Source organism: Rhodnius prolixus, unplaced genomic scaffold (genome assembly GCF_049639745.1).
Source record: "Rhodnius prolixus isolate KJV_2025 unplaced genomic scaffold, Rpr scaffold_2, whole genome shotgun sequence".
NCBI lineage: Eukaryota > Metazoa > Arthropoda > Insecta > Hemiptera > Reduviidae > Rhodnius > Rhodnius prolixus.
Window position 1 is genome coordinate 51853898 of NW_027411592.1, and position 19483 is coordinate 51873380.

Consider the following 19483-nt stretch of genomic DNA (forward strand, 5'->3'; position numbering starts at 1 on the left):
ATAAGTCTCCATTGGCCTTTTAGTACGTTTAAGCGAAAACCCTGGTGCTGAGCAATTTCCATCATCTAACCTTTCTAGGATTTTCCCAAGGTGTCATCAAGAAATAAACCTACAATTTGAAATGTATTGAGATCATTTTTTAGGATTCTGAAGGATAATGAGCTACCTTTTACGTTCCAACTTCTGCTGAAGGACATGCGAATGAAGAGATGCGAAAAACACTAGTTTCAGTTTCATTTGGGAAAGCGCCAACTGATTATAAAATTTTCTATTATAATTTCAATTCGTTGTCAACCAAACTGTTCTATAACTCTATACAACTATTTCTATAACTCTTGCTACTACTTCTTGATAAGTTCCTATTCTACATTTACATGATTATCACAATTTGGGAGGACTCAAGGCGGGCATTAGGTTTGGTTAAGAAAGCTGCCCTAGAGCTCTAGGACAAATTAATCATAAAACAAAAAATAAACCTTCCGAAGTTTGGGTTTGGCTTAGCCGAGGTTAGAGTTATGAACAGAAATAAATTCTGTAACGAAGAGAAACTTAGAAACGATTTCCGGAAGGTGGTGAGCATGACTGAGTAAAACTAAAAAGAAATAGAAGAAGAAAAAGTTAGAAGAAGGAGTAGAAGAATTACGGCATATTTCTTTTTTCACTCTGCAGAATTACGAATGAGCAGGAAGTTAATCAGAAAGAACATGTTAACTTGGTAGAGTTATTGGCGTAACTCTGCAAAGGGTATTTTAAATTAATTAAGTTTTCTATTTTGTTAGAACTATTTTCTTGCTCCACATAACAAAGCTGTGGAAGAAAATTATTATATTCAATATATAAGTTAGTATTGCTATTTGCATACAGAATTTTAATTGATTTTAACGCCGGCTCCCTCTGATGGTTTATAACCAAGAGGGATAATCTTTATGTTATTAATGTTCATGTTTTGTTTATTTTCCTATGACCTAATAAAGATATTATTATTATTAAATATTAAAATGAGATAAAAAAATTCTATTTTTCTACCTATGAAAAAATAATAAATGTATTATACCGAACGTAAAACAAGTATTCACTTCCACTAGTAAGACAAGAATTCGCTCAATAGCCAGCCAATTCTTGCCACTTTTACCACAAGCATTACAAATAATACTTTCAAGTTAACTCATAAATATTTATAATCAAGTCATAATGTAAGTTTTCTTGGCAAGTGTAATTATTATATTAGAAATTAGTCTAGTGTCTTTACCTCATATGTTAAGTATTTAGCATCATTTATCATCTTAAGTCACATCATCTTTAAATCATTAATACGATTCGCTCGAATAACATATCTCTCACAAATTCTCCACCTTCAAAATCATAAGCTTGTTGCTAAATCTTTGTTCCATCACAGGTTTGGATGAATTCCTACTTCAAAATCAATCTGCTCCTCCGATTACTAGTACCAGTTCTTTCGCGGATTCTAACTACTAGAGTTCTCCTTCTTTGTTCGTGAAACAGTTAGAATTCCAGAGTCTCATCGTTGTAATGTTACATTTCGGGGCTACTTTCTTTCCAATCATGATTTGTGTTGGAATAAATTGTTTAGCTGAGAAGCTAAATATACATATTTTTTTCATCTAGGACTCCTAAAAAACAAAAAATAAATCAATAAAATTAAAACTCAATAAAGATATAAAATAGTCATAAAAAAATTAATAAAAAAGTTGTTGATTTAAAAATTCTGCTAAGGAAACCTCAATCAAAAAAGCCCTCAACTCAAGGTCGCAGTTCTGGTCAGCTGATTTTCTTCAAAGTCTGAATCACAACAATAATTTTTACCTTTTTTCATAATCTTTTGAAGATACTAGAAAGTAGAAGATAGAGCTTTAGGTAAAGGGTAATTTCACCTGTCTGCAAACGCAAATACCAAGTATAGGAAATCATGAAGCGCTTTTCAGGAAAATTAAAACTGATAATTTATTGGAATTGAATGGAATGTAAGGAAGATTATTTACAGGGACTTATTGGTGATTTGTTCATAAACGAAATACCAAATTTAGTTTCACATTTTTAACTGCTAAAAAGTGAATTTTTGTCACTAGTTATCCTAAATAACTGAATTTTCTCGCAAAAAAGAAATTCATGAAATCAAAAACGTATTTTTACAGTATGGTGAGAAAATGTGAAAACACACGGTGAAATGTATAGCGTTTGATAACAGAAAGTAAATGTTCTTTTTTCGGTTATCACTAACACATGTTTACATAAATAATAAGGAAAAGTTTTGAGAAGCCTAAGTTAGCGTTCGCAGGCTACATTAGAGCCTGTCAAAGTAGTAGCTAAATTCCCAAGACTCTGCAATTCATTAAAAAAGGATAAATATAAAAAGTTTTCCAAAGTAAGTAGTAGTACTTTTCCACATATTCTTACAGAAGAATAAGTATTTAATGAAACTGAGATTAAATGGCAAAACTTCAAAACTCATTTTCAAAATATTTGCAGTCAAACCACTCTCTCAGCTGTAAGAGAGAAAAGAGAGGAAATGTAACAACACAAATCGCAAACATTATTAATATCTCTTTAAATAATTAAGAAGTTATTAAACAATTTGCAGCTCTAGAAACATCTTTGAGAATCTCTTATTTGAGAATTGCATATTACATGAAGTTAAGTGCACTAACCCCTCTCTCAGTTTGCCTTTATGAATTCTGTGTGGCAAGTCACAAATTAGATTTCATTACTTTACTACCTACTGATGTCGTTTTTAATGAAAGATGTAAAACTCAAACGATTTCGTAGTTCAAATCTTAACTTTTATTCTTCATTGTGAGAGATCATACCTGTTAAAGAGATTCAATTATTGATACATAATATTTCAAGTCCGAAATCTTGACAATAATTTGATTTATATGAAGCAGAATTAATTTCAATTTTCCATAAATCCCTTCTAATAGATGTGATTCTTTTTATAAAGGCAATTTCGGATTCCAAGTTTGACATAATCCTTGATACAAAACTCACTTGGGTGACTGCACATCAACACAAAACTTCATCAAGCATACACTCGACTGAAACATACAGTTATATCCATTAATTAACCGAAACACAGCGCTCAAACACTCTGCTCACTCCTTAGACCTCAGTCTAAATAACACTGACGAAAAGGCTACAACAGACTTTTCGAAATAAAGTACAACGATTTACACTGAACGTTCCATGGTTTACTAGGAACACACAAATGCACAGAACTCGACAATTCAAGGCTATTCACACTCTCATGACCAAACTAACAGACAACCTCATCCTCATCCTTCAAAACACACTGCCATCAACAACTCATTACCAATCTTGGCGAGCCTACAGCTAGAAGGAGACTGCAAAAGACTGCATCAAGATCTTTAAACAACTAAACTCCATTTGGAATATAAATCAATAAATAGTGCTGCACGAGAAACGAGACAAGTCTCGGTCTCGGTACCGAGACCGAGACGAGACTTGAGCAACCGAGACCGAGACATTATATATATCTCGTCGAGAAATCTCGGTCTCGTCTTGGTTTTTCAAATATTAATTTTTAGAGACCTGCGACTCACTGACTGGGAAATCACAAACTGCCCCCAACCTAACTGGGGCCGCTCCCTTGGCTTTTATATAGCGGACCGTTATAGGCTTCGGTCACTCAACTCCCAGAACAATCTAGCCCTTTAACTGATTTTCTACATTACTCATTCTCTTAATTGTTTGCATTTTTGTATTTGTAATATCCAGGCCCTGAAGAATGCAATATATTTGTCGAAACGTTGGCGAAAAAGACGAGTTCTTGTTTTTATTTGACCGATTACTCGCCAATACTAAATCCTTAATTTAGTAATTTACGGTCACGAAACCAATATATTCAAAAAATAAATAAAATAAAAATAATTGGCCATCTATCCCTACTGTTTGATGGCCATCTGTCCCGAATGCTAGAGGGAGATGGCGAACATGACAAACATAACTCAACGCATACTTTTGACAGTTTTAGAAGTTAGGATTCATTTATGTATGTAGTACTTTCCTAATATGTAAAAAACGACACTAACATTTCGACATACATTCGCTGCAGCACGCAATATGCAAGTATCATAAAATTTTTTGTTGAGACGATAATGTTTTTATTCTCTCAGTTAATAAATAATGCTTTGACTAAACTAAACTTTGACTAAAATAAACTCAATTTAGTCAAACATGAACGTTCATCACTTGAGAGGTCACGCAGCGCCGTCGGACGACTTTTCGGTTAAATTTCGGCTGTTGGCCATCTCTCCCGATTGGCCATCTCACCCGACTTTACCCTATAGAAAAAGAGAAAAAAAATTGTCAAAGTTGGGTGTTTTTCAACGTTACACTATTTTCGTGCAGTTATTGACGATCAACCCTTATACAACTGTCCTGCCGGACAGTTTTAATAATAACAATTTTTGAAAAGATTATTAATAACAAACCATTTTTTTATTCATTTTGATTGCCTCAGTTCATTTTTTGTTCATTGTTAATACTTAAACAAAATTTCAAAAAAACTGAGATATCTCGACGAGACCGAGACCGAGACGAGCACTTGTCATACGAGACCGAGGCGAGATCTACATAAAGTATCGTCTCGTCTCGGTCTCGTGCAGCACTATCTATAAATAGAAAGTTCTTGGTGAGCTGGTCCATATTTAATTTGTAAATATAGTAATAGAATTCTAAGTTTGAAATTGGAACCTGCACCGGTTCACCAATTCTTTTTTCTAGTTAATCTATAGGGGTCTCTAGAAAATGCTTCTAGGGGCCCTTAATATAATAAAGAATCTTGAACTTTGTGTGGGCGGCATTTAAGAAGGATGCTTGAGGCTATTTTCCAGAGAAACGTCGCTCGGAAAAAAAAGAAGAAAAAATGAAAAAAGTCACAAACCAACTTGACTGACCTTTCCTTGTACACTTCATTCTTTTCTAATAGAAGTTTAGACATCTTAATCTTATTAAACTTCTATAAAGAATTATAAAAGGGACTTAACTTTTTCTAAAATAAAATTTCATGTTAAAGGTGAATGCACAAGAAGAAGAAAAGTGTTAAATCGATGGAACCGTTTTTGAGATCATTATAAAGACCACTTCAACAAACTTCCCGTTTACCTTAAGAAAAATAGGAATTCCAGAGCGCTACATTTCTTTAAAATAATTTTGAAGGAGCATTTTTGTGGGAAGTTTAACGTAGCAGTCTCCGTGAACCCCCCCTTACAAAATCATTCCAGAGAAAAAGTTACAAAGAAAACTGAAAAATTGTACTCACTGTTGAATCGACCAATTCCAATTCCTTTGCCTCGAAAGTGACCAATTCTCTGATTACAGAGTTCCCAGTTTTTTTTTTTTTTGAATTTTACTTTTTTAATGGTTCTACATTCTGAGAACATCAAAACAATTACTGAAAATTCGATATTGGAACATAATATGACAAGAATGAATGGGAAAGTTTTCATTTCAAAGATATTCGGGGTACACTTATTTCTTGTGGGGAAAAGTAGTGACATATGTAACGAATGGAAAAATGAGAAGCGGCAAGATGAAATTGCCAGCTATGAAAAACTACATTTAAGGATCAATAAAAAAATAAAAGAAGATTTTCTTTCGAGTATTTTGAAAATTAAGTGCAGAGGGAAAAAGTTGGCAAACAATGAAAATTAAAAAACAAATCAAATAGCTAGTTTGAAAGAAAAGTTGGGAGTATAATCAATTGATTAGAGGGAATAGCCCATTAAGATTGAGAAAAATAATCATTTCATTAAGGAAAACTTTAAAAATTTAAATACTAAGGGAAAATATGAATAACCGCTCTTTATATTTATTTGAAATTCACTTTGCCATGCTTAAGATTGTTTTTTCTTTTCTACTTTTTTCCCACCAAGTCGAGTGCCAAGTTTTAAGACCGGTTATTGAAAAACTTTTAATCCATCATCTTCTCATTTAGTTAAAGAAAAGAAAAACTTTGCTCCATTATAAAGTTAACCCCGTTTATTAAATAAATATGGAAAAGGAAGGAAGAATTATTCTTTTCCTCTAAAAGATTAACGTAACATTAAATAAATTAGATGCCTTTTTATTTATTTTTACTTAAAACAATGTTCTCATATAGTATTTTTTTTTTTTATTTCCTGAATTGTAAAGATACAGGTATGTTTGTTTGTTTTTACTTTATCTTTATTAGATTTGGACGGATAGTTCTAACCTTAATAGAAATTGATGGAAATGCGCTTTTCTTGTGGAGGAGGAAACCTGATGTCTCAAGAGATTAAAACTTTTCAAAGACAATGTTTCCAACTGGTAACTTGCAACTACAGAGACTGATGTATTTGCTATGTTGTTGCAATTACATTGGGTTTTGAGATGTTCTTATCTAAAATAAATTAAGTGTTTTTCTAGTCATAAAATTCTCTTAGATTTAGTAGAATATTTTTTTCTGTATAAATTTACTATTATTTGTAGGAAGCAATTCATAATGATTTCTGCGAAATAATAAAAAAGATTATATATTAAATCTGAATCCACTAGCACAGAGAATTCCCTTAATTTGTGGGAAGTCACAGATGGACAGTAATTCCGCAACAAAAACGTGCCACGGTAGCCGAGCGTTTAGAGGCGAGATCTGTAAAGCTAATATGTATTGTGGTACTTGGTTCGATTCCCGGCCTGTAGGTCTTGAATTTTATTTAATGGTTAATATGAGAAATTTACGGTAAAGTATGTTTGCTATTCACCTCCGTCCACGACACCTAATTGGTAGTTACGACGTTAAGCCTTCCTGAAAAAAATAGGCGATTACTTTACTTTAGCTTTTCTTTTGCAACAAAAACAGGCCAACCATAGACAAGAAGCTTTCACCGTCCAAGGCAAAGTTTAATTTTACTTCGTGCGCTTTTCGCCAGTCAGATGAGGGCACATGGTTCAAACAATTCGAAGTCAGATGAGGGCGGTATAGCATGTACCATATGTACAGTACTCTGCCCACAAAGGAGCTTAGAAGACAGCCAGCGCAGACGGCATTAAGAGTGGTAAACAAGACTGCATTAAAAAGCTAGTAATTATCAGGTAAGGGAACCCTAACGCAAAAAGGAGAGCTCGGCGATCTTAACTGTAAGCGACGATCTGCCTATTGTTGGGAACATCGCTGTTCCGAGTGCCTTCTAAATTAGTTACTCTCTATCCTTACAACCAGCACAAGAAGGGAGGATTGTCGGCGACCGACTGTTCGACGTGAAAAAAATTCCGCCTTAATTAGACGGAAGACCGAGCAAGGATACGTATCCTTGCTTCCGTATCCAAGCAGAGGTGGTATCTTAACCAACTTTTCCGCCTAGAGACTAACTGCAATTCATTATATTTTAAAAAAATCACTTTTTTGCAAACTAACTTTTAATAGTGAAATAGTACAAACATCTTAACTCAATTTTGCCACTTATTAACTGAATGACTAATATAAAGTTCAATTTAATAAGGTTCTAATATTCGATATGAGCAACATAAATGGCAGAAAACAACTTCCCAGAAGTATTCCAATGTATAATGATTCCCTTTAAATGAAAATTACTTAATTGAAATCTGTTCATGATAAATTTGAAGATAACTCGTTCCTTTTAAACATGTATTAAAAAAAAGAAAAATCAGAACCCAGTTATTGAAGTTTAGCAGTTTTAAATCAAACAAAGTGTTGCCTTGGATGATATACTGAATGTTTATTCCAACTGGTACAACCTGTATAATTTAGGGCAACAGTTAAAGTGTCCAACACAATGGTAGGTCCGTTACGTACCCTCATCGGATAACGACTATGTAGCAATAAATTTTTTAAAGGGCTGTGAAAGACAGGGCCAGCAGACCCGCAACTCTAGATACATTGAACAACTTTAAAGAAATAAATAAAAATATATACACTGCCGGGGATATTGTTTTTTTATAAGGGTAATTAATTAGGATTTAATTAAAAAGCATTTTTTGCTCCTTATTTCTTTATTTTTCTGCACGAGACAATTCCTTTTGTTACATAAATTAAAATTAATTTGGTGCTCTATATTTCGAGTACCATTGGAACAGTTTTTTTTTTGCCGAACATTTTTGTTCTTGTAATTTAAAACGTGTCACAAAATAGAAAAATTAATTTAATTTCTCAATAACTCCGATCACTAGAGAGATTTAGGAGCTGGGTATAAATGGGCTGTCAAAATTTCTTACCTCGGTAAGCCTAGAAGTAACTAATAATAGAGATATTATGCTGTTGAGATTGCAAAAGCAAAGGTCTTTAAGCTCTTCCCCATTAGTTCCACAAGCTCCTAGCTCCTAGAAAGGTAATGGCAGGGCTGTCTGAAAGTACAAAGAGAACTAGAAATCAAAGGGTGACCGTACTCTTTACCTTGCCTAGACCAAGAAGGTTCTATCTTATGTGACTTATAGTGGCATAGCAAAACGCTTCAGAGAACATGAGTAAAATCAGTCGCAGGTGAGAACAAGTAGTTTAGTAACTACTCGTCAAACTTGTTTAATTACTTCAAAAAGTAGTGCGGCAACTCGATAAGAACCGGATGCCTCCTTAGCGCTCACTGAAGAATTGTTTGATTGTTGAATTGATTTACCACTAATCTGGCGGTTAAAAAAGAACAGTATCTCTGATTCTCTACAAAGAGAATAATCCTGCTAAAGTACCATCTACGTACAAGTTCCAAAGAAGAAGAAAAAGTAAAGTTTTAAGATCGGATTGCTGCATCATACTTGCCTTCTAACGTTGGATAAGATATTAAACGTCTGGTCACCGAAATGAATCTTAGAACAAGTTTATCTAAGAAAGAAGGACGAAGAAACTAAAATATAAGGAAAACAAAATGGATGTTATGTATGATGTTCTACCCGAGTAGAAGAAAAGAAATTGGGGCAGTTTCGCCATTAAAGGGACGGTAAAAGGAAGATTAACCAAAGAAATGCATAACTGGGAAGCCTAGAAGCAAAACAAAAGCTGGACAAAAATGAATAACGGAAGGAATGAGAATGTCTTCGGAAATGGGCTTAGAGAAAGCGATTCAAAAGAACAGAGCAGAATAAAAAAGAAAATTGAAAGAATTGGTCAACTGAGGAAAAACTGTAGCATTAAGAAAATCCATAATGACAGCAATCGAGCTATTTCGAATGTTTAATTGATCCTTCCAGTGTGAGGAGGTTCACATAAAACTTAAAGGAAGAAGAAGATAAGGCGAACATGTACTAAGTAATTTATAGATTTACTTAGTAAGGAGAAGGCTTCAACTAAAATCAAGAAAGCACATCGATAAGTTTTACACAAGCAAAATTTGAATTTTTTTTATACAAATAAGGCGAGAGGATAAAGTAGCGTACAATTTGATTCAAGTAAATAAGTAGAAAATAAAAAATTCGGGAATATATCATAGATCAAAACAATTCTATGAAAACTGAAATAAAAAATTCCTGTCAGCTATATTATGAAGGGAAAAGATCAACGGCAATGCCTGTGGGAATTATTGAGAAAATCTTCCACAAAATGTTGTATTAATATTAATGAATGCATTATTACGCGTCCAGCCTTCCCAGTTCCACTTCTGCTGCATAATATTGATTTAAAAAAAAAACCTTCTGCTCCTGCTGTCGCTTTTTTCCACTTCTCCCCTTGTTCAGGAAAAGGCGAGTTTTCCTCTTGTATAACACACTGATTCCAAAATAGATATTTTTAACTTTATATTGAATAAAAAAAATATAAATATATATACAGGGTGTCCCAAGCTATATGGATAACGACTTTTTCTCGGAAACTAAGATAGCTAGAAAAAAACTAAAAAAATACGTGTTCCCTTAGTTTTTTGTTAGAAATCCAAATTTACTTTGTAAATTTTTTTCGGTGCTTCCAGAAGCGAGATACAGGCACCAACTTCATTTTTTCAAATGGGAAGGTACGGTTTTTATTTCAGAAATAGATTCCTCTATTTTTTTAAAGAAAAATTTACTTGAACGGTTTTTTTCTGTGAGCGATATTTTAGAAGTTATGAATGAAAACATGATTCTTATAAGAAATTTCAAAATGATAATATTATAACGGTTTTTTGATAGAATAAGAAGAAAAGTACTATTTTATCATAAATTTTACTCCTCATTAATATTACAGATCATGCTCGAAATGGCTTCCACCATTAGAGATGCATAGACATGCACTTTCCTGCCAATTGCCCCTTACTGCCAAAGAAGTACATTCGGCTTTAACCGAGTTACAGGCATCTATTATTCTCTGCTTTAGTTCATCTACAGATGCAATCCCGGCTTGATTCTGATGCACCTAGATTTAGAAATGCTTTTAGATAAGCAGAAATAAGGAAAGAAAGAAAAAAGTTATGAATAATCACCTTGTTTTTCAGGTATCCCCAGAGGAAATAGTCCATAGGTGTCAAATTCAGAACGAGGTGTCACTGAATTCCCCCCGTGTCGATATAACACGCCCATCAAATTGCCTATCGAGATATCTCTTTACATGTCTGATGGTGTTATATCCATCACGGGGGCTATTCAGTGGCCACCTCGTTCACCGGATTTGACACCTATGGAGTATTTCCTTTGGGGATACCTGAAAAACAAGGTGATTATTCATAACTTTTTTCTTTCTTTCCTTATTTCTGCTTATCTAAAAGCATTTCTAAATCTAGGTGTATCAGAATCAAGCCGGGATTGCATCTGTAGATGAACTAAAGCAGAGAATAATAGATGCCTGTAACTCGGTTAAAGCCGAATGTACTTCTTTGGCAGTAAGGGGCAATTGGCAGGAAAGTGCATGTCTATGCATCTCTAATGGTGGAAGCCATTTCGAGCATGATCTGTAATATTAATGAGGAGTAAAATTTATGATAAAATAGTACTTTTCTTCTTATTCAATCAAAAAACCGTTATAATATTATCATTTTGAAATTTCTTATAAGAATCATGTTTTCATTCATAACTTCTAAAATATCGCTCACAGAAAAAAACCGTTCAAGTAAATTTTTCTTTAAAAAAAATAGAGGAATCTATTTCTGAAATAAAAACCGTACCTTCCCATTTGAAAAAATGAAGTTGGTGCCTGTATCTCGCTTCTGGAAGCACCGAAAAAAATTTACAAATTAAATTTGGATTTCTAACAAAAAACTAAGGGAACACGTATTTTTTAGTTTTTTTCTAGCTATCTTAGTTTCCGAGAAAAAGTCGTTATCCATATAGCTTGGGACACCCTGTATACAAGAACAAGTGTTATCATTTATGCGCAACTAGCTAAATTATCAATTAATAATTCCTTTATTCCATATTAAAGCACCTCGCTATTACAGAGATCTTATTTGTTAAAATTATTTGCAGAGAAGGATTTTAATTAATTTCTGGCGCTAATGGAACTCGCTAGATTTGCATACATAATTCCGTGTATATGCTCACTAGTAATGGCAGGACCGTGGTTCGTGCAAATTTTGTAATTGGGTTAGTGTGTGGAGTTAGAAATCTTTGTACAAGTGAATAATTTTGGAAATAAGTTAATCCGTATTTTGTAAAAAAAACAACAAAATTTCTTGCAACGTTCATATGATTCCTCTTGGAAGAAATTAAATTTTTTTCTATTAAAAAAAAATAAGAGGAATTCTATGAATGCTGCATGAAATCTCTCTCTGCTGATACCTAATTCCAATGAATCAATTTTATAAATTAACTTTTCTCAGGACACAAATATTTCAAGGTTTCTATGGATGAGAAAAATCTGGTTTTGACATTCATACGATTTTTCTCAAAATTATAACTAATACATTTCATTCCAAACTCCAAATTTTTGAAATACTTTTGATAGTACAATTGTATCTCTGCTTTGGATGGTTGTCACATCTACTTAAAAGAGTTGCAGAAATCATAATTATGGAAATGAAGTTTTAACAAATTTATTAAAAAAGAATTGTGTCCTAAAATTCGCCTCACGAAATATACCGGGTTACGATTAAAGATTCATGTACAATTGCCAGGTGCAAGTCAAGGAAATTAGTACAACTTAAGGCCTGACCGCCAGGATGACTTCCTAGATTAGAACAAGTAGTTAACAAAAAAGGTAAAACACAACCTTGGAAAAGTGGAACTGCAATCTTCTATTTTATTATCAAAAAATTGTGATATCTCTAAGACCCAATAAATGAAGGTATAGTTCTTTTACCTGATCCATTTTTGTAGTGAAACAGAAGAGAGAACACCCGTTCAGTCAACTGAATGAATCCTTGATCCAGAACCCTTGATCAGAGCAACTTCTTCAAATAATGGTTGTTCCGATTTGTTCGTTCTGGTTGGAATCACAGCGCTTTGTAAAGTTTTCCTTTTTACAGTAGCAAAAGGCAGGCTCAGAGGGGCCTGTAGACTTAGCGTAAGGCTATGTACTTTCCTTCAAATAAATAATATCCACTCGGTTGAGGCTTTATCCACCAGGATGATGCACTTAGGATGGTCAAACAATAGTTCTTCCTAACAGTAAAATTCAAATATTAAAGTGCAGAAATAAAAGCTTGTATTTCTGGAAATTATTACCAGATTAGTGTACTCTTCTAAGTTCTTCAGGTTTAGAAATATTTATAAGAACGAAAATAACTACTACAATACCTTTTTCGGTGCTGAGTTCAACAATGAATGGATAGATTCTAAAGAGTTACGAAAGAAAGGTGCCCGGTGAGGATCCTATTTGGTCTCAATTAACACACACATACAAAAAGGAATACTGTAAAGGATAGACCACATAAAATGAAGGGACCACGAAACAGATCCAGGAAGAAAGTTGTTTAATTGATCAGAATGTGCCAGGAAAAGAGGATGTCTAAGGATGACATGGCTGGACGAATTACGAGAATTATCTCCGAGAACATGCATTAGACAGGGATGCCCAAAGGCTAAAGATACATATACATAGATGTGTCAGAAAATCGTTTACAGGTAAAGTTATTATAAATATAGTAATACCTATTTTTTTCAGGCGAGCTTTACGTCCAACTACCGACTTGGTATGCTGTACAGGATAGCAAACAAACTTTACTAAAATTCTTATATTTAACATTAAATAAAAGCCAAAAAGGCTAGACCGGGAATCGAACCCTGTACCACAATATAACTTCCAACTTTGCGGCACTCTCCTCTAACTGTTCGGACAAGGTGGCATCTAAAACCTGTTGTAGGTCTGTAACTTTAAGAGAAGAAGAATTTTAAGCAGATACTTAAATTTGTCTGCTGAAATTGAATTTTGTTTTTAGTAGCCATAAGTCTTTTTAGCCATATGAACATTTGCAATCCTAACTCACTAAAAAAGGATTTTGTTTACTTGGGATTTAAGGATTTTTTTAACGCCATTAAGATAATAAAAATTCATTTCCTTTGCTAAGCTTACTTTTTAAAAAAGGAAAATAAAAGCGTTGGAAGAAGAAGAGAATTATATCTTTCATCAGAAAATGAAATATATTAACAAGAGAAGTAAATGTAGAAAAAGGAGCCTGGGGAATAATCCCTGTACAGTTTAAATTGAGTATGTTCACATTTGAGTAAGATTAACTCCTTTTTATTTAATACATTCAGGATATTCCCATAATGTCCTTCTGCCTCTTCTTTTAAACGGATTATTAAAAGAGAATATCAGAATTAAATTAGTAAAGATTACTTTAAACAAAAGAGAGGGGGGAAAAAGAACAAAGAAAGGCTTATTGGTTTAAGTTATTATTAAGGCCGCCAGGGATAATACAATTTTTTTCTAAATTGGAAGTCTTTATTATGCAGCTAATATGAAATAATACTTAGATTTAACATTATTTTATTCATGCAGTTATAAGATTCAATGATCAAGTTTTATGGTAAGAAAAAAATAATACCTAAAATGAACTTCTGTTTCAATCTACTCGTAGACTCAATTTAGCAGCTGTTTCGTTGTTGTTATTTTCATTTCATCCTGGCCTTTTAAGTACTATTTTAGAAGGAACTTTTTCTTTTTTTTTCACTTTATTTTTATATTTACAACTGCAACAATTGTTGCACCAAGTAAATCTGATCTTATTGGTTCAGTTCTCTTGAAAAGTCATAGTTGGAGCAATCACTCACTGGCGAAACTCCTTCACAATGATTTAATCACAACAGATCTCTAGGCCATTTTCGCTTCAGTCGACGAGGAGGATTGTCTGGAAGGTTTAGAGAGGAGAGTTGTTGGACAAGAGGATTAGGATGGAGAGCTAGGAGGCTGTGAAATTTACGGTAGCGAGACTTTATTAGGTCAGCGACGAAAGGGATGTGAAGGTCGGTGTGTATTGTAAGGTTAGAAATGTAGTAAGGAGCATTCAGGATTTTCCGTAGGATTTTTGACTGTAGTGTCTACAGGCGTTTGGAGTTAGAAGGTTTGGTTGAGCCCCACACTTCAGCTCCGTATGTCCATATGGGTCTTAACAGTGTTTTGTAAATTGTCAGTTTGTGGTTCAAGTCGAGTTTGGATCTGCGGTCAAGTAGTCTAGTAAGTAGCTTGTAGCGTCTGTTCACGTCTTGTCGTTTCAGTCGAGTATGTGGGTTCCAGGTGAGTCTCTTGTCAATGTACAGTCCTAAGTATCGTACTACGTCAGCTGGAGGAATCGTTACACCATTCAGTAGAACTGGTGGACTCGCAGATTTTCGTAATGTAAAAGTAATGTGCACTGATTTTTGTTCATTAATTTTTATTTTCCATTTTCGGAACCAGGTTTCAAGAAGATTTAAATGGATTTGACTGTTCTGACTGGCTTGTATCGGATCGGAGTGGGAAGAAAGTATGGCAGTATTGTCAGCGAATGTTGAAACTATTGTATTTTGAGATAGAGGTAAGTCAGCAGTGTATATTAGAAAAAAAAAAGGGCCTAGAACGCTTCCTTGAGGGACTCCAGCTTTTATGGGTATAAAGGATGAGAGGGCCTGCCCTTGACGAACGCGGCAGTAGCGATCGGTTAAATAAGATTTTAAGATCAAGTAGTAGGTGAAAGGAAGATGATTTTAGAAGGAACTTAAGCAATGTTTTTGACTCTGTAAACAAAAATAAAATGGGCCATGAACAATAACACAATGAAGGTGTTGCAGAGTTATATCTACCATTCAAAGTGGTTTTCAAGTTACATATATAAATTTTGGGGGGGGTTATAGAATCGCATTATCAGAATGCTGGCAAGAATTATGGAAGCTGCCAGTAGATCAAGAGAAACAACGAGAATAGTCATAGTACAAAAACGCTGTGATTTTCAGAAGTTACAGAAATGTACCAAAAACATCATTTGTATTGGGGTAGGCCCTGAAGACAAATCAAATAAATAAAAATTAAGGCTATAAATGGGTAAGATCCTAAATTTGGATTCTACGTCAATATTTATCTAACCAATATTATTTTATTTCTTTTTAAATCAATAATTTCTTTTAAATATTACACAAGTTGTAAACAGAACAGCAGAAAATGTACAAAAACATCCACAGAGAAGGGGAAGGAAGTGATTAAGCATTCCCTAACTTTTTTCATATTCAAAGGTCCTTAAAAATCTACCGTTCCGATGAAAAACTAAATTTAGAAAATGACTGGACTTTTATTTTTCTATTGAACATTTAGAAAATTAAACAAGATTATAATTACTCAAGGACACTAATTGTTTTTAAATTATTACTTCAATATTTGTCTCACTTTTTCCTTTTTTTTTTCTTTTTATGTCTGTACCATGGTAAATGTAAATACGTACAGAGGTGACTGCGTGTGCGTAAGTTTCAGTAAACAACTATTGTGCCAACCACATCGATCTATTCTGATGTCAATATTTGCTAGAAAGATCCGTCCGTAGTTTGAATTACATATTGATCTACGGCTCTAATGGAAGATGGTCGGTCCTTCGGTATCCACAAAATGACGTCTCCTTATATATCATTCAGATGAAATAAATATCCCTCCAGACAGCTCTCATCTGCACACCTTTAATTAGCGACCACCAAACAGTATGACAATGATAAAACGCTGGTATATCCAACATTCTCCCAATTGTTCAAATCGCTCTTATTATTACAACCGATATATTGATTTTGACGTTCAATTAATTAACTAAACTAGAGATTAATCAATAAACAAACTCTGATGCATTCAAACTTATTTGGAATTATTATTACAGATAAAACATTTGTCTAATTTTTGGGATTGATTTCTTTTTAATGTCGCTTCTAAGAGAATGTTTGAATTTTACTAAGATGACTTACCTTGAATAGCACTTCCCCTATAAATAGTGTTTCTATGGTATTTGATGTACCTACTTATTACATGCAGTTTATTAAGTTCAAAATTTTTGAAAGAACAGTAATCTAGGAGCTATATATCTAAGTTTTATAAAGGATTTTTCAAGATGATGGAGTTGAGAGTCAAATTTTATAAGAACATAACAAACACAGGTGTCAGTGACATGGAATAAGCTAAATGTAATTGGTTTTGAAAATTTAAATACACATATGTGTACATATGTACGAGTATGCACCTTACCTTGGGAATATAAAAATGACAATCAAGTAAACCTTATTTTCAGCTGTGACGTGGACTTTGTTCAACATTCCGACTTTGCTCAACACATCTTTTACAGAGAAATAAGTTCATTAAAGGCCGACAGAAGAATCTTATTTACTATATGTCACGTTAACAATCCTTTTCCAAAATGTAATAAGACTTCAGCGTACAACTGAAAGCTGTGAAAAATATTACAACACAGGAGATATCTGAAAATTGAACGGACACCGTACCATAGAGACAGTGAAATTTATTACATTTTCAGAGTTTTCGATATATTGGAAAGATCTGAGAGGTCATATAAGAGAGCGTAGAGAACAAGTTACCAGTGATAAAACATACACTATTCATTTCAACAAAAAAAAAATGAAGCGTCTTTTAGATCAATGTACGTTAATTTGGTAGGAACTCTACTAATGAAGTAGCCATGTAATTAAACGGATGAAACCCTTTCTGGGGAAAATAGGAAGGATTATTTCTCTAGGGATCAAGATGTCCTCCTTGTGGGTAGTGCATCACGCACAGTACTTATCTCGGGCCACTGTCACTACATTCACCTGGGTTTTATGTACCCACAGGATAGCTTACAGCAGCCACATCTCTGTCTAGAATAACTAATCTCACTCGGAAGAAAAACAGCAAAGAAGTATTAAAGAGGAGGATGAGAGTTTGCTCATCCAGGTTTTGGGGTGGGGGTACTTTGGCTAAATTTGTGCTTTCTACAAAATTTCTTTTTTTGGGCGAAAGATTCACAAAGCAACATAAACGCAGTACACGAACTAGTCATTTACTAAAAACCATTTTTTCACACTTCACGTATGTTTATGTTTATTTTGACCCTGGCCTTAAAAGTAGGTGGCAGAGACGGAAAAAGTAGAAATCTAGACTAACTGGAAGCCAATTCGGTGTTTTTCCCTTGTATTTTACCTGTCATTTTCCAAATGAAGGCAACCCTTTATGTTTATTTTAGCCCTGGTCTTAAAAGTAGGTGGCAGAGACAGAAAAAGTAGAAATCTAGACGAACTGGAAGCCAATTCGGTGTTTTTCCCTTGTATTTTACCTGTCATTTTCCAAATGAAGGCTACCCTTTATGTTTATTTTAGCCCTGGTCTTAAAAGTAGGTGGCAGAGACGGAAAAAGTAGAAATCTAGACTAACTGGAAGCCAATTCGGTGTTTTTCCCTTGTATTTTACCTGTCATTTTCCAAATGAAGGCAACCCTTTATGTTTATTTTAGCCCTGGTCTTAAAAGTAGGTGGCAGAGACAGAAAAAGTAGAAATCCGGACAAACTGGAAGCCAATTCGGTGTTTTTCCCTTGTATTTTACCTGTCATTTTCCAAATGAAGGCTAACCTTTATGTTTATTTTAGCCCTGGCCTTAAAAGTAGGTGGCAGAGGCGGAAAAAGTAGAAATCTAGACTAACTGGAAGCCAATTCGGTGTTTTTCCCTTGTATTTTACCTTTCATTTTCCAAATGAAGGGTAACCTTTATGTTTATTTTAGCCCTGGCCTTAAAAGTAGGTGGCAGAGACGGAAAAAGTAGAAATCTAGACGAACTGGAAGCCAATTCGGTGTTTTTCCCTTGTATTTTACCTTTCATTTTCCAAATGAAGGCTAACCTTTATGTTTATTTTAGCCCTGGCTTTAAAAGTAGGTGGCAGAGACGGAAAAAGTAGAAATCTAGACGAACTGGAAGCCAATTCGGTGTTTTCCCTTGTATTTTACCTTTCATTTTCCAAATGAAGGCTAACCTTTATGTTTATTTTAGCCCTGGCTTTAAAAGTAGGTGGCAGAGACGGAAAAAGTAGAAATCTAGACGAACTGGAAGCCAATTCGGTGTTTTCCCTTGTATTTTACCTTTCATTTTCCAAATGAAGGCTAACCTTTATGTTTATTTTAGCCCTGGCCTTAAAAGTAGGTGGCAGAGGCGGAAAAAGTAGAAATCTAGACTAACTGGAAGCCAATTCGGTGTTTTTCCCTTGTATTTTACCTTTCATTTTCCAAATGAAGGCTAACCTTTATGTTTATTTTAGCCCTGGCCTCAAAAGTAGGTGGCAGAGACGGAAAAAGTAGAAATCTAGACGAACTGGAAGCCAATTCGGTGTTTTTCCCTTGTATTTTACCTTTCATTTTCCAAATGAAGGCTAACCTTTGTTTATTTTAGCCCTGGCTTTAAAAGTAGGTGGCAGAGACGGAAAAAGTAGAAATCTAGACGAACTGGAAGCCAATTCGGTGTTTTCCCTTGTATTTTACTTTCATTTTCCAAATGAAGGCTAACCTTTATGTTTATTTTAGCCCTGGCCTTAAAAGTAGGTGGCAGAGGCGGAAAAAGTAGAAATCTAGACTAACTGGAAGCCAATTCGGTGTTTTTCCCTTGTATTTTCCCTTTCATTTTCCAAATGAAGGCTAACCTTTATGTTTATTTTAGCCCTGGTCTTAAAAGTAGGTGGCAGAGACAGAAAAAGTAGAAATCCGGACGAACTGGAAGCCAATTCGGTGATTTTCCCCAATATTTTACCTTTTATTTTCCAAATGAAGGCTGGAAGCCAATTCGGTGTTTTCCCTTGTATTTTACCTTTCATTTTCCAAATGAAGGCTACTCTTTATGTTTATTTTAGCCCTGGCCTTAAAAGTAGGTGGCAGAGACAGAAAAGTAGAAATCTAGACAAAGGTTGTCTAGACGAGCAATCTAAAAGACGAGCAATTAGATGCAACAGGCAATATTCACGCAAGCCTCATTAAATTTACAAATTTGATTTAATAGGGTCTGTTCCACAACGTCTCAACCCAGAATGCTGTTTTTAAGGTTTTCGCTATTGAGATCAGTTTACATCACGTGACACGGAGAGTTTCTCAACGTCGCCGGATGTAGTCACCGCGTTTATCCTGGCTCCCAGCAAATATAAATAGCCACGTG

At 34.3% G+C, this 19483-nt stretch overlaps 1 protein-coding gene across 2 annotated transcripts in view; it reads right to left on the bottom strand.

Moving 5' to 3' along the window:
* The window catches only part of LOC141449938 (cyclic nucleotide-gated cation channel subunit A-like), a 223382-nt gene that overhangs the window by 103108 nt on the left and 100791 nt on the right, over positions 1-19483 (bottom strand). The window contains exons 5-7 of one of the 2 annotated variants that reach the window (XM_074119903.1): positions 12212-12513; positions 5300-5410; positions 1250-1631 (exon numbers count right to left, since the gene is read on the bottom strand). The exons of the other annotated variant lie outside the window; for it this stretch is intronic. The gene's annotated coding sequence lies outside the window, so the exon portion shown is untranslated. The remainder of the gene's footprint in view (positions 1-1249; positions 1632-5299; positions 5411-12211; positions 12514-19483) is intronic. 2 annotated transcript variants of the gene reach the window in all.